The sequence below is a fragment of the Talpa occidentalis genome, unplaced genomic scaffold (assembly GCF_014898055.3).
Source record: "Talpa occidentalis isolate TD23 unplaced genomic scaffold, MPIMG_talOcc4v2.1 talOcc4.18, whole genome shotgun sequence".
Lineage (NCBI taxonomy): Eukaryota > Metazoa > Chordata > Mammalia > Eulipotyphla > Talpidae > Talpa > Talpa occidentalis.
The window spans coordinates 10,690,906-10,705,741 of record NW_023601851.1 but is presented as its reverse complement, the minus strand read 5'-3'; the positions used below and the strand labels follow the sequence as shown (position 1 = coordinate 10,705,741).

Here is a 14,836-nt window from a genome sequence, read left to right as displayed (position 1 = left end):
TAAGCTGTTCCCCTCAGTGGTGTATTTCAGTCAATCCACCTGTTCTGTTTCTCACTCTGTCTCTGATGGATCCTCTCACTGCCCACAACCCCTGCATCGCTGGCCTGTACCCCAGCTCTTGTATGCATAAATAAATAAACCTTAAAAAAAAAAAAAACCTCTGTAAGACCACAGACAATACTGACTTGTAGTCAGATCCTGTCCTGGTAGACAATTTCTATCCTCTGGGTGACATTTATGCTTGTTGTCTGCATCTCAGGGGCAGATTACTCTTTGCCCTCCCTGGACTCTAATATGTACAAGGCAAGGCCATGTCTTCCAGGTTTTGTCTCCTGTACTGAGCACCTGCTGTGCTGGGCTTGCAGAAGGAATCATACATGTTTGTTAAGTGCATTATGTCCCATTCACTCATCTCATCTATACTGATCAGTATCAATCTAACACATGGATCATTAAGAGAGAAAAACTGACCCCAGAGTACAAGGCAGAGATGATCTGAAATCCAAAGTGCTTTGGGGAACCTCATATAAAAGCATCAGGAGTGAGTGACAGATGAAATTACAGGGACCCTTGATTCCTGGATTTGCACTACCCCACTCAAGTCTGTACTACTTGTATGAGCCCTTTACAGAAATAATGGGCACTTTTTCAGTTGTTATAAATGTACATATAAAGGCTGTTTCTCTGCCCTATGCACCAGAGCGTTCTTACTTGTGTTCCTTGGCATCAAATGCTGCATGTCTGTCCTCTCTGAAAACAATTTTAACATCAGTAGGAAAGCCTTTAACTCTCTGGCTCTGGGTTTTATTTTCCTAACAATTAAGCTGTCATTTCATACTGTCCACAGTCTTCCACTTCTTTCATTTTTGGACCATATCAAGTGGGGATAAATTATAAATTTGACTCACTCAAGATACTAACTGAAATCATTATTCTATTTTATCAGTGTCCAGAATGAAACAAACAGGGCAGATTTGTCCTTCAATAAAATCAGTGTTATGCAATGGAAGGCTGTGATTGCTTAGTATAATAAAACTGTAAGCAGGGTGACCATGTGGTGTCAGTCACAGAACATAATGCAGACACAAAAAGGTGAGAGTCTCAACGGGCGGGGCTAGACATAGAAAGCACAGATGTTTTGGTGGAGGGACATTCATTATCTACTGAGCGTTTGGTGTCCTGAGTCCACCTGGGGCAGGCTCTCCTTGGAAGCATGAAGTTGTCTATCAAAGTCTTGTGCTGGATGTTTCACCTGCAGCCCAGCTTCCCCTTCCTCACCCCCATTCTAATTCAGGCCCCATTTCTGTGTCCCACTTTGCCCAAGGCAGTCCTGGAAAATGATTCAATTCCTTCAGGAAACCCATCGTGTTGTAGAAGAGATGAAGTCTATTACCTTGAATCTGTAGGTGGCAGTGGGTGTCAGCACTAATGTTATTGAGGGCACAACTGGAAAGGGAAATGTGCTAATTAGCCCTGACTTAATGGATGCTGGACTGGGTAGTGTTATATAATCACCATCTCTGGTGTAGTCCTCATTTAAAGCTGAATGCATTTCAAGCACTTAGGGCCCCTCACACATCCCAAAAGAGCCACGCCAGGGCCTGTAGATTTGAGACAACATTGCTCTTCAGGCCATAGTTCTGCCCCTCAAAGACTGCAAGCACACTACCACCCATGGCTTGCCCCTGCTGGACCCCCTGCTTGTCTTTCCTTGCTTTCAGAGAGGCTTTCCCTGAAGTCTTGATTTAAGAAAATATGGCCTTTCTTCTTCCTTGATTATTTCTTTTCATAGTGTTTTTTTTTTTTTAAAGAGGCATGCTTTATTTATTTGTTTGTTTGTTTGTTTATACATGCACTGGGTACAGTCAGAAGCGCGGGAGGGTGAGAGAATTTACCAGAGCCAGAGCGGGGAGCAGAGCAGGCAGAAAGACCAAAGTACACTGCTGAGGGGAGCAGCGGGTGGCAGGAGAGGTATGCGTGCCATGTGGGACCCTCCTCTGGTGGCTGGGGAGCAGCTGGGGATCGAACCGGTGCTGCGGAGGCTGCGGGCAGCTTCGCAACCCAGCGCTCAACCGCTGCGCCACTGAGGAGGCCCTCTTCTCCATAGTGTTAATCATCAAGCTATCCACCACACTGACAGCTTAGTGATGTTGATGATGTGTCATCTTTTTAATTTTTATTATAGAAGCACCATTGGTTTACATTTTTGTTAGTGTTTTGGGAGTATAGAATTTACCCCGCCAGGTGCAAAGACCTATACTTGTCTGTTTAGCAGAGATGAGTGGACTTCCTCCCCAAAATGGAGTTTTTTTAAAGTAATAGAGGAATCAAACGAAAGAATTCTCAGTGGCCATATGGAAGCGATAATGTGGTATATATACACATACACACAATGGAATACTACTCTGCAAACAAAAAATGATAAATTCACACCATTGATGGCAACATGAATGGAACTGGAAGCTATTATGCCAAGCAAAATAAGCCAGAAGAGCAAAGATAAATACTGGATGATGTTACTTTTCTGTGGAATATCAAGAAACCAAACAAAGTTTGTCAAAGACAAACTTTAGAGTCTATAAATCCTTGATGATGTGTCTTCTTGCCTAGGACACCAGCACCTTGAGGGCAGGGGACAGCAGAGGTCTTGTACATCTAGTAGGCTGGGTTAACAGTTTAACCAATCAACTCAATGCCTTCCAGGGATGGATCATATTGCACAGGTTATGTTGGACATATAGGAATGTTCTGACAGGCCTATGACTCCAACCCCCAATTTAAAAACCAATAGCAAGTCCAGATTTGATTTTACAAAGTCGAGTCAGTCAGAGTTACCTGTGAGGGGGAAGATGTAAGGACCAAAGCTTATTGGAATCTCTTATTTTGACAAGTGCCCTCATAGACACGCTCGTCACTCAGGTCATTAGCTCATGTTCCTTCGTCTAGCAACTTATAAACACGATAGGACTGTGGACTTTCTCAACATTGTCTTTGCTTATCACCAGAGGAACTCTTCAAAGCAAACAAAGTTATTGTCTTGCTGACATTATTGCCCAGGCAGCCTTGCCAGTGTGGAAAGGACATTTCCAGCAGAGCAAACTGTAGAATTCTTTCCTTCATTTTGAGTCTACAGCACCTTTTCCAAAATCTCTTTCTGTAAGCATGTGTCATACATACAGTGTAATACAGTTACATTCTATTGTCATCGTCTGTGTCACATTCTGGTGTACCCGAACTTGCAAAAGGATTCTTTAAAATGTAGGTAGACCAAGGGTCATTCTTAGTGCTGTGAGTTCTATGGGTTTTGACAAATGCATGTTGGTAAATGCAGCTATCTTAGTATTTTCCAAATAAGTTACTTGTATTTTTAACATAATTTTTGCAGAGCATAAACTTTTAATAAAGTGCAAAGGTCTGTTTATTATTTCATAGGTCATGCTTCTAGTGTTTTACCTAAAAAGTTATTAGCAAATCCAAAGTCACATCTATTTGTATTATTATGTCAAATTCGAGAAGTTTTATAGTATTGCATTTTACTTTCATGTTTATGATTCAATTTGCATTTGTTCATTTTAAAATAAGGTTTAGGTCTGTATCTAGATCCATTTTATGAGTGTTGTTGGCTTTCGGTGTATAGGTCTCCTGCAAATTTTGTTAGATTATGCTTAGATATTTATTTTTTTATTTTTTTAATTTATTTATTTTTAAAGACTTATTTATTTATTTATTTGTTATTTATACAAGCACTGGCTACATTCAGAAGCATGGGAGGATGAGAGAATTCACCAGAGACAGAGCAGGGAACAGAACAGGCAGACTACGCTGCTGAGGGGAGCAGCGGTCAGAAGGAGAGGTCTGTGTGCTATGTGGGAACCTTGTTGGTGGCCGGGATGGAACCAGTGCTGCAGAGAATGTGGGCAGCTTCACAGCCCAGCGCTCAACCACTGCACCACCAGGGGAGGCCTTGCTTAGGTATTTCATTTGGGGTAGAATAATTATAACAGATAACGTTTCTTTAATTTTAAATCCCAGTTGTTTGTGTTGCTTATGGGGAAACTAATAAACTTTTGTATATTGACCACATACCCTGCAACCTTACTATAATTACTTATTATTTCTGAGATTTTTTTAAGATTTCTAGTGGTTTTCTAACTGGAATACAAAATTGATTGTTTCATATCAATATATTCCCTTTATAGCTTTTCTTTTCTTTTACTTATCATATTAGTTAGGACAGCCCCACAGTTCTGAATTGGTATAGTGGCAGAGGACAAAATGGCCTTTTTCTCCATCTGAAGAGGAAATCTATTTGGTGGCTCATCTTTAAGTGTAATGTTAGTTACATGTTTTCTTTTATACATTTAATTAGTTTAAGGAAAAGCCCCTTAAATTCTGGGTTTTTGAATTTACTTTTTTTTTAATTTTGAATATGTGTTGAAATATATTGAGTGTTTTTATGTCTGTTGATACAGTAATATATTTTTTTCTTATTCACTCTTATGTAAACTGTTATATTACTTGATATGTAAGTGTCGAACTGGTCTTGTATTACAGGAATGAACCACACTTAGCCATGATGTATATAATTTTTCAATAATTTCAATACAAGTCACTGGACGTGATTTTTTTAACATCGCTAGTTTTTCAGTTTTATTATCTTTTTATTATATTTAGTTGTTTTTGTTTACAAAGTAATTATGGTCTCAAAAATGAATTGTGTTACGCAGGAGGCGCAATACGGAGGCAGAGTGAAGACACTGGGCTCAGCGCCACCATAAACTCACAACACTGTGCAGGACAACATCAATGCCCCTGAAAGAGAAATGGGTGACCAGGGCTCAGACCAGGAGCAGGGACCAATGGCAAGAAACCGGGAAAACGTTAACTGACCTGCATCTACAGTTATACTGGAGCAGAATTAAACCCCCTACAGATGTGGACTCGGGGACACAAGCCACACTGGGGACTTTGGAGATTCAGCACTTCCCTCAGCGCTGGGCTCAACCTGCTGGGCCCTCCGGGAGGCCCTATTTTTGAAGACACCGTACCAATTCTCTACAGCTGTAAGTTTTTTTCTGATGGTAGAAGGTACATAAATACTTCATACCTATAGATGCACACACAAGCCACACTCATGTAGACTCATATGCACAAACTTGCACACAGTGCAAGACATGCACATACACCTAAAGAAAATAGTGCAAATACCTAATTCCATACTCACAGCTAGCTCTGCTTCACACTCCTGTCTGTCATATCACCACTTGACCCCTCTCACTTTTCTAAAATTTTCTAAATGCTTTCCAAAATTTTCTAAATTTTCTAAACTTTTCACTGCTTATTACAAGAATGTTAAAGGATTTTTAGGTCTCTGATGTCCGATGTGTTGGAAGTGTGGGTGCAGTCATAAACGGGGAGCAAACATGGTCAGTTTCAAACACCAATTTAATGTGTCCTGGGATAGACATTTTAACTAAATAATCCATTTCTGACTGTCTCCTCCAGGCGTAGAAAGAGCGTCCAGATGCCTCCACACCCCAGGGCTTGCAGGAATAACAGGTCACCTGGAGGTGCCCCTGCAGTGGGAACCAGTGTGTCCACGGCGGCCGCCTCCTTGTGCCCTCTGGGACCTGCGTGGGAAGAGCAGAGCCAGTGAATCCCAAGCACGGAGGAGGCTCTTTCCTTAGTGACACCCCCCGGAAAGTGCTGCATGGACTCAGATGAGACAAAGTGCAGATGGAAACCAGGAGGCCCTATCGAGGCACCACTCACTGGCGGGTAAGCAATTCTCAGAGTTGGAATCTCCGTTGTGAAAAGGGGCTCAGTAGAGGGGGACTTCCTACCGTGTATGTCAGTCCCTGACAGCGCCAGTCAGACCGAAGAGCTCCTGCATCGTCTGCGCCGTCCGGGTGCCCAGGGGCCACCAGCAGGGCCCACACGGGATAGAGCCTAAGATGGGGAAGCAAGGCCCTGGGGTCCCAGCCTATGGCCCTGGGGCCTCTGGGGGCGCAGCCCACACAGCTCCACTCCCATTCTGGGCCCTGTACCTGCTCAGATGCCCTAAGCCCTCCTCTCCCCCCTTACTCTGCTCTGTTCCCCTCAGGTGTTTCACCAGACCCATTGCCCTCCCTGCCCTTCACCTGCTCTGCTCCGGGGACTGCTGTGCTTGCGGACATCTGTGCTCCACACCTATGTTCTCATGCTGCTTCTGGCCCCTCTGGCTGGGCCCAGCCTCTGAGCCTTCTCCAGGGCTTGGCCTCCGCTGGTGTGCTCCTTTCACTATGGCCACTGAGTGGCTGCCCTGGAGCGGGGAAGTGAATTCTAGGGAGGTGCTGGTGACCATCTAATCCCCAGCAGGGTGAACTCTGCTCTTGTGTTTTCTTCCAAAGGGTGGACAGAAAATGCAACATTTTAAAATCCTATTAAGGATTCAACGAGCTCTGGCCTTGTAGCCTCCGCTGGACTGAAGGGTGGTTTGGGAATGGTGTTAATAGCCCAGTGTCTCTGCAGGGGGTGGGCTGAACAGGGGCCCTCCTTGGGGTTATTCGGGTGGGGCTGGAGAGCTGGGGGGGCTGGGCTGGAGGTCTTCCTAATGCTTTCCTGCCCCCCCCTCCAGCTGGGGGCCTAGCAAGGTGGTGCTGGGCTGCATGGCTTCCTCCTGTAGGGGGCCTGGCAGTGATGTGGTGTTGAGCCCCCAGGCCTCCCGCAGCACAGGCCCTGACCTGGAGGCCATGCTGGGCTTCCAGGCGTCCGGCAGCAGGGGCCCTGAGCCGGAGACAGAAATCTGCAGGCTGGCATCCTTCTGAGGGATGCCTAGCCAGGAGGTGGTGTTGGGCTTCTGGGTGTCCTGCTTCGGGGACAGTCCCACCCTCAAGATTTCCCGTCCCGAGAACTCAGGCTGCCGGTGGTCCTCTGGTATCGGGGTGCAGTGGGCCCCATTGGGACTGAGGAGCTTGGGGAAGATGGTGGGGTCCGGCCCCTCCTCGCCCACCCACTGCCTGGAAAGCAGCATGAGGTAGGACCCCATCACAGGGTCATACCTGCCCTCCAAAAGCGCCCTGTCGATGACCTATTTCCGGAACCCCAGGCAGACCATGGCTTCTATCGCGGCCTTGTGCTGGCCTGGGATGGCTTGCAGCAGGGCGGGAGTCCATTGGGCAGCCCCACCCAGGGGTGCTGGATGATGCTGTCCAGGGTGCTGCGGCTCTGGGGGTCTAGCATCATCATCTTCCTTAAAAGGTCACGGCACTAGTACGGCACTGCTGGGAGAGGTAGTGCGGCTCGTTGTAGACACCGCTCAGCACCCTGGCCCGCAGCTCCCCGAGGCTGTTGCCCTTGAAGGGCAGCTCCGTGTCCATGTCGTAGAGGACCACCCCCAGGCCTCTGATGTATGCCGCAGGGCCACTGTACTCCTGGTGACGGAGGATCTCGTGTGCCACAAACTGCGGGCTGCCGCAGGGGGTCTTGAGCAGCGCTGTCCCAGAGAACTGGGCACTGAGCCCGAAGTCTGCCAGTTTTATATTTCGGTGCCGGTCCAGGAGCAGGTTCTCTGGCTTCAGGTCCCAGTGCACCACGCCCCGGGCTTAGCAGTGGCTGAGCACAGTGAGGACCTGCTGGAAGATGCGGCGCACCTCCATCTCCCCCAGGTGCCCGCACCTGCACAGGTAGTCCTGCAGGTCACCCCCCTGAGTGCGCTCCGGGACCAGCAGCACCTCATCCTCAGTGTCCACCACCTGGAAGAGCTGGAGAATGTTCGGGTGCCAAAGGACTTTCATGCAGGCCACCTCGCAGACCAGGAACCTCTGAGGCGTGCCGGACTTGGGGATGACCTTTATGGCCACTTCCGTGCCCATCGGCAGGTGCCACACCTGCTTTACCTTGGTGTGGGTACCCTCCCGCAGCTTGCCGAGCATCACATTCTGTCTCAGGGCCATTCCCTGGGCAGACATGCACATCGAGGCAGAGGGCGGACCCGCTCCTACACTCGCAGGTCCTGGCTGTCTAGAGCCCTCGGCACTAGCTCCGCTACCTGATTAACAAGTTCACTACTAGTCTAGAGCTAGTAGTACGTGAAAAGGATCCCTGAAACTAACTAAATGCTCCCCGCGCTGACTCCTCTACCGAAACAGTAAGGACGCTAACTTACCTCTACCAGAAACACTAACTATGCTAACCTAAGTAGGATACTAATACTCACTAACTAACTACGCACTCAAAAATGAAAACACACAACCAAAAAATTAACAAAGATAAATATTTAAAAAATATAAAAAAAAAACAATAACGGACTAACAACTCCAAATAACAAGAACACAGACAAACAAAATGGGGGCAATAAAAAAAAAAAAATTAAAAGTAAAAACAAATAAAAAATAATAAAAGGAAAAATAAGCAATAATAAAACAATAAAGGAAAATAAAAAAACAGAATTAAAAATAAAATAGCTAAAATAAATAACTGAATAAGAAATAACCAAAGCAAAAGCAATCCAATCCACCAACACGCCTCTCTCCCTCCGAGTCCACCTTCACGATCCCAACACTCCTCGCTCTACCTACACCGCCGCGGGCTGCACGGGGTCTTAAGTAGGCTCCGCAGGTGACATCACAGAGCTCTCTGTGGCGTCAGAGCAGAGGCCACGCCCCCGGCAGAGGGCACCCCGGGGGCCATTCAGCCTTCACGGGACAGCAACCGCCAAGAGGTGTGTGGACAGACTCCCTGGAGACTGGACTCCACCCCGTTCCAGAAGCCCGCGGGGCGCTGGCGAGGCCGTGTCCTCTGTCGCGAGCACCTGTCCCAGGTTTCGGCTTTTAGGGTCTCTCCGCACAGTCCCCCTCAAACCCTGCTGCGTCTCACATGACACGACACATCCACGGGCACAATAAATGACACCATGTTGGGAGCATGAGACGCGACAGAGTCTGCTCTTCTCACCCCGACACTGAAAACTCTCTGGGACATGGTTCCCCCGTTTGGCCCACGAGCTGCATGTGCCCCTCAGCGTCCCCGCAGGCCGGAGGCCGGGGCGGCTCCCAGGGCGGCAGAGGCTGTAAAGTGGGCCCTGGAGGTGGTGTCCGCCCCAGCCCCCCCACCCCGCTGTGGGGACACCCCCTGACCTGACTCAGCCGGGGCTGGGGGCAGCTGGGGCTGGTCAGCTCCCCCCGAGATTTCTGGCTTGGAAATATCTGCGTCTGCAGCTCCTGTTGGCGCAGCGGGTTGAGCGCAGCGCTGTGGAGCTGTCCGCACCTCTGCAGCGCTGGTTCGATTCCCAGCCCGCCAGGGAGGCGAGCAGACCTCTCCTTTCTTACCCGCTGCGCCCCTCAGCAGTGTATTTCATCAGTCTGCCTGTTCTGCTCCCCGCTCTGTCTCTGGTGAATCCTCTCACCCTCACACCTCTGGCCTGTACCCCAGTAATTGTATAAATATATCTTTAAAAAAAATCTGCTTCTTGCTCGAACTCGGGGTCGGGGAGCAGAGTTGGCAAAGGCCAGGTCCAGACGCTGTGGCCCTGTGCCCTGCGGGGAACAGCTTGGCTTCTGGAAGTGGTGGGTTCGCGTGAGCAGTGGGGTCCGCTGCTGCTCAGGCTGCAGGTTCCCCCCGCCAGGCCAACCCTGATCACTCACGCACAGCATCCGCTGAGGACCAGGTCTCCCCTGAGCAGCCTGGGGCGCGGCCAGAGCCCAGAGGCTCAGAGCCTGGGCTCGGGGGTCGGGCCGGTGGCCCCAGCACTACGTGTCCCAGGCCCGGAGGGCGGAGGGTGTCATCCTCTCGGGGGACAGGACGCCCAGGGCAGGTTCTCTTGGTTCCGCCCCCCGGGGACCTGACCCAGCAACGGCCAGGAGAGGCCGAGCTGCTCCTCCTTAGATCACGGCTGCTCCTGGCTGCCACGCAGAGAGGTTCGCGGCCTCTCCCGTGTCGGGGGCAGACTCGCAGGCCCGTTCCCGTCTTTCTCCCCAACCTCCACGGCCGCCTCGGGGGAGTCCGCGCTCTGTGGCCGCCTGTGTCCACGCCCGCCTCAGCCTCAGGGGCTGCCAACCCCACGGAGGCTCCGCATCCCTCTCGCCTCTGAGAACCCACGATGCCCCCACCAGCCTGGGATGCTGCGCGTCACGGGCCAGGGCTGCGGCCCCGCACTGGTTCCATCCCTTCCTTCAACCTCACCCACACCCAGGGAAGAGCGAGAGCATCAATCAGATCATCCGCTCGCTGGCCTCACGCCTTCCCGTGGCCCTACTGGGCGTGACACTTCCCCAAAACCCCTTTGCACAGGCTTCCCTGCCCCGCTGGCCTCAGACCTGCCCCCACCCGCCTCCCCTCCCTGTCCAGCCCTGCTGGGTGAGCTGCCCCTTTTTCGTTTTTAATTTTATGTATTTTTACATCCTTTTTTCATTTTTGCCAATGTATGCATTTTCACCTTGGTTATAGTTCCCGTACAATTCCCACCCCCTTGAGATCCTACTCCCTTCTCCCCTGCACGGTAGTGTGTCTCTGGCTTGTAGATGCTGTTGATTGTGATTTTTACTTTATTATATTTAGTATTTTCCTGGTCCCTAATTTAGGTTTTCTAAACTCCTGCTATGAGTGAGACCATCCGGAATTTTTCTTTTTCTTTCTGGCTTATTTTGCCTGAGCATGATCCCTTCCAGCTTCATCCATGTTGCTGCAAATTGCATGTATTCATCTCTTTTGATTGCTGAGTCATATTCCATTGTGTATATGCACCACATCTTCTTGATCCTGTCATCTATTTTGGGATATTTGGGTGTCCTTCTTTCTGCCACATCCTGTTGCCACCTGAGGCATTTGCTCTTGTTTTTGCAGAATCCCCAGTCTGAACCTACCAGCTCTCTGACCTTGCTTTCCTCCAACCCACATGTCACTTCTGACCACCTTGCAGGCAGGTGCTGCACATTTCTTCTTGAACCACATCCTCTCCTCCCTTCACAGTGTCAACTGCACATAAATCATACTAACATGTTTTCAGAATTTCATGCTAGAATGGAATTCCCTCCTGTGTCTTGAGCTCCTTACACAGTTTTGCTTATGGGAAGAATGCTGTTGACTGACCCAAAACCAGTCCTAAAACAAGAACGTTCTAAAGAACAGTACATGTTGACTGTCCCCTTGCCTTTTTACATGGGAACATTTTCTCACTCTCCATCAGGAAATAGATGCAAACAGTTTGACTAGGGAAACTTTGTTTGAAGCAATATTTCAAAGTACTTCAAAGGCAAATGTCATGTGTGATGTAATAAAGGTTTACATCATCATACATACATACATACATAAAAGTTTACATTGAGTTTTTTTTTTCTGTATTTTAACCTGTTGGCTTAATTTCAGATGTGCCTCACAGTCCAAATCAGTGTTAATACCTATGTCTAAACATACAAGGAATGCAGATTGGGAAAGAAGTAAAACTATCACAATTTGCAGATAATACGATAATATACACTGAGAACCCTAAAAACTCCACAGAAAAACTACTCAAAATAATCAACCAGTTCAGTAAAGTGGCAATATTCCAAATCAACACACAAAAATCAGTAGCCTTTCTGTACACAATCTGCAGAAGAAGAAATCAAGAAAACCATCCCTTATGTAATTGAAACAAAAAAAATAAATACTTGGGAATGAACCTAATAAAAGAGGTGAAAGATCTATACAGGGCCTCTATGGTGGTGCAGGCAGTTGAGCACAGCGCTGTGAAGCTGTCCACAGCTTCTGCAGTGCCTGTTCGATCCCTGCCGGCCTCGGAGCTACCCACATGACACGGCAGACCTCTCCTGTCTCGACTGCTGCTCCCCTCAGTGGTATATTTCATCAGTCTGCTTGTTCTGCTCCCCACTCTGTCTCTGGTGAATCCTCTTACCCTCCCGAGTCTCCGGCCAGTACCCCAGTTCTTATCAGCATAAATAAGTATTTAAAAAAAAAAAAAAAAGATTATTTAATTTGCTAGCATAGTCAGTCACAGTGTCTCATGACCTTTGTATTTCTCTGCTAGCTGTAGTAATTTCCATTTTTGTCTAATTCTATTCATAAATTTTCTGTTGCTTCCATTGTTAGCCTAGCTAAAGATTTATCAGTGTTGTTTATTGAAGAAGTAACTCTTCGTTCATGTATCTTTGTTTTGGCTTTTTGACTTGTGTTTCATTTATTTCTGCTCCAATTTAAATAATTTCCCTTCTTTTATTTATTTTAGTTATTCTTTGTTTTATTTCTCAAGTTGCTTGAGGTGTACTGTTTAATTATTTATTTGGGATTTATGTTACTTCTGGGTGTAGGCCCCTTCTGCAATTCCCACTCAAAATCCTTTCTCCCTTACCCCATATGCTATTTTTGTTCAAGGAGTCAATAAAAAAAATATAATCTTTTAAAAAGTAATTGAGTAAGATGGGTTTTCACCAGTGTTAGTATTTTGTAAGGTCTCTGTGCCCTATATGCAGTCACCAAAGTGCACCCACTGCAAAAACACCCACAGTCTGCCCCCGTAGCCATTGTGCTTTCTCCCGCGTCTCTCTCACCCCTCCCTATTTTCTTCCCCTTGGGGACCTCAGTTCTGTGACCAGGGGAAAGGATTACCTTTAAAGTTTGAGGTTCCTTTATTTGCTTTCTCTATAGTCCACGTACAAGTGATGCTACCTGGTATTGTCTTTTTCCTAGTGACTTATTTCACTCCACATAATGCCTTTTAGTTCCATCCATGTTGCTATAAATGGCATGAGTTTATCTTTTTTCATTGCTGAGTAGTATTCCATTGTGTATACACATCACATATTCTTGATCCATTTATCTGATCGGGCACTTAAGTTGTCCCCACATCTTGGTTATTGTAAATAGTGCAGCAATAAACATGAGAGAGCAAGTTTCCTTTCAAATTAGTGTTTTTGTATTTCAGCAGTAGAAACCCAGGAGTAGGATTGCTGGGTCACGTGGCAGATCAACTTTTAGTCTTTTGAGAAAACTCCATACTGTTTCCCATAGGAGCGACACCAGACTACCAACACCAACAGTGAAAAAGTGTTCTTTTGACTCCATATCTCCACCAACACTTGTTGCTTCTTGCTTTTTGATATGTGTACCTTATGGATATTTTTTGTCAAAATTATGCACAAAGTGTTCCCTTATTTTTTAAGATTTATGTATTTATGCATACAAGAGCTGGAGTACAAGCCCGAGGTGTGGGTGGTGAGAGGATTCACCAGGGACAGAGTCAGGAGCAGAACAGGCAGATTGACTGAAATACACTGCTGAGGGGAGCAGCGGGTGAGACAGGAGAGGTCTGTCGTGCCATGTGGGCAGCTCCCTGGCCAGGGATCTAACTCTGTGCTGCAAACAGCTTCATAATGCTGAGATTTCATCCTTTGTGCTGGGAGGGAAGGCCTATTTCCTGCAATTGTGAAGATGATTTTATCTCGATTGAACTTTTGTTTGCTGTAAATTCTTGATAGTTTCCCAGAGTGCCTTCCAAGTTGGTAGAGATGCCTAGAAAAGAATTAGGCCAAGAATTGAAACAGCACTTAAGAGGCTGCGGGCAGCTTCGCAACCCATCACTCAACCATTGCGCCACAGGGGAGGCCCCTCTTATTGTCTTTAGAAACAGTCCCCGCGTCTTAGCCTGACATCAAGGGTTTTTCAGTATGACTCTATTCTCTCCTAGCAATCTTACCTTCTCTGTAACTACTTACTCAGTTGTACTAAACTACATATTCCTTCAACTTTTTCCAGAATGTGCTACTTCTGTCTGGAATGTCCATTTTTTTCTCTTCAATTAACCTTGTGTCAGGAGTTAGTTTGGCTGTTTGTATCAGGAAACCTTTCCCAATGTTCTCTGCTGGGGGTTCATCAAGAACCATTGCCCTGATTTCTCAGCTCACACTGTGGAACAGGCCCTCCCAATTCTGATATTTCCAAGTTCCTGCTGAGCATCAGGGTGTTACACAGGGGTAGGCATCCTGACCAGAATTTTTACTTTCTGTGTTTTAGTTTTTGCCCCTCAGACACAAACCTGATAAGGCTTCTGTGAATCAAATACCAATAATAACTTACTAGCCACCAAGATGACTTGAGTTCTTTAGTGCCAATGGGGGGTGGACCTCTCCACTAAGAGGACTCAGGAATCCCTTGGGAGCTTTCTGAGCTCAGAAGACCTGAAGACCTAATTCAGCCTTGGAAGAGACTTGGTTCAACCTGAAATTGAAGCCCTGGTGAGCAGTCCCTTAGAGGAGTCACTGGGAGCCCTGTGGAAGAGACATCTGGCCCTTGGAAGTGCTTCTGAGTTAAAGCATACACTGTCAGGGTGCTTCAAACAGGATGTGATTTTCAGTTAACACAGCTGGTACTTGATGTATACATCTACTGAGTGAATCAAATCACTCCCTAACTTAGAAGCGTAAACAATATCATTGCTTATTGCCATAATGAGTCAAGAAAGGGATTGTAGCTTTCCTCAGTCCTCCAAGTCAGTGTGGCTAAGCAGCTCTGGTCACAGCACAGTCAAGACTGTGTGTCCATGTGAAACCATGTAAATCTGAGGGGATGACACAGTCTGTGGGTCCTCATCTATGTGCTCACAACTGCAAGACACAAGTCAGGCTCAGGGTGCAATGAGGGGGAATTGGGGAAAAGGAAAGTTTCTAAGGCCACGGATGGCTGGCTGTCCTACCCCAAAGAGTGCCCACAGCGTCTAGTAGTCCAAACCAAAGCTTGCTTATGCAGGATGGCCCCGTCCTGTCAATCAGAGCCTGGAGGTAGTGCACACCAATAAGTGATGAACCAGGACCCGACTCATGGTGGCAGCTGGTGGTAGTCACAGTGCAACAGGGATGCAAGGTCC

General features: G+C 47.3%; 1 long non-coding RNA gene across 1 annotated transcript; it reads left to right on the top strand.

Annotated features, from left to right (window-relative positions):
• The first annotated feature begins 3,880 nt into the window (after window positions 1-3,880).
• Window positions 3,881-6,490, top strand: LOC119250701 (uncharacterized). The gene is made up of 4 exons (XR_005126391.2): window positions 3,881-3,972; window positions 4,728-5,063; window positions 5,506-5,778; window positions 6,104-6,490. It is a non-coding gene; the product is annotated as an uncharacterized LOC119250701 (long non-coding RNA).
• The last annotated feature ends 8,346 nt before the right edge of the window (window positions 6,491-14,836 follow it).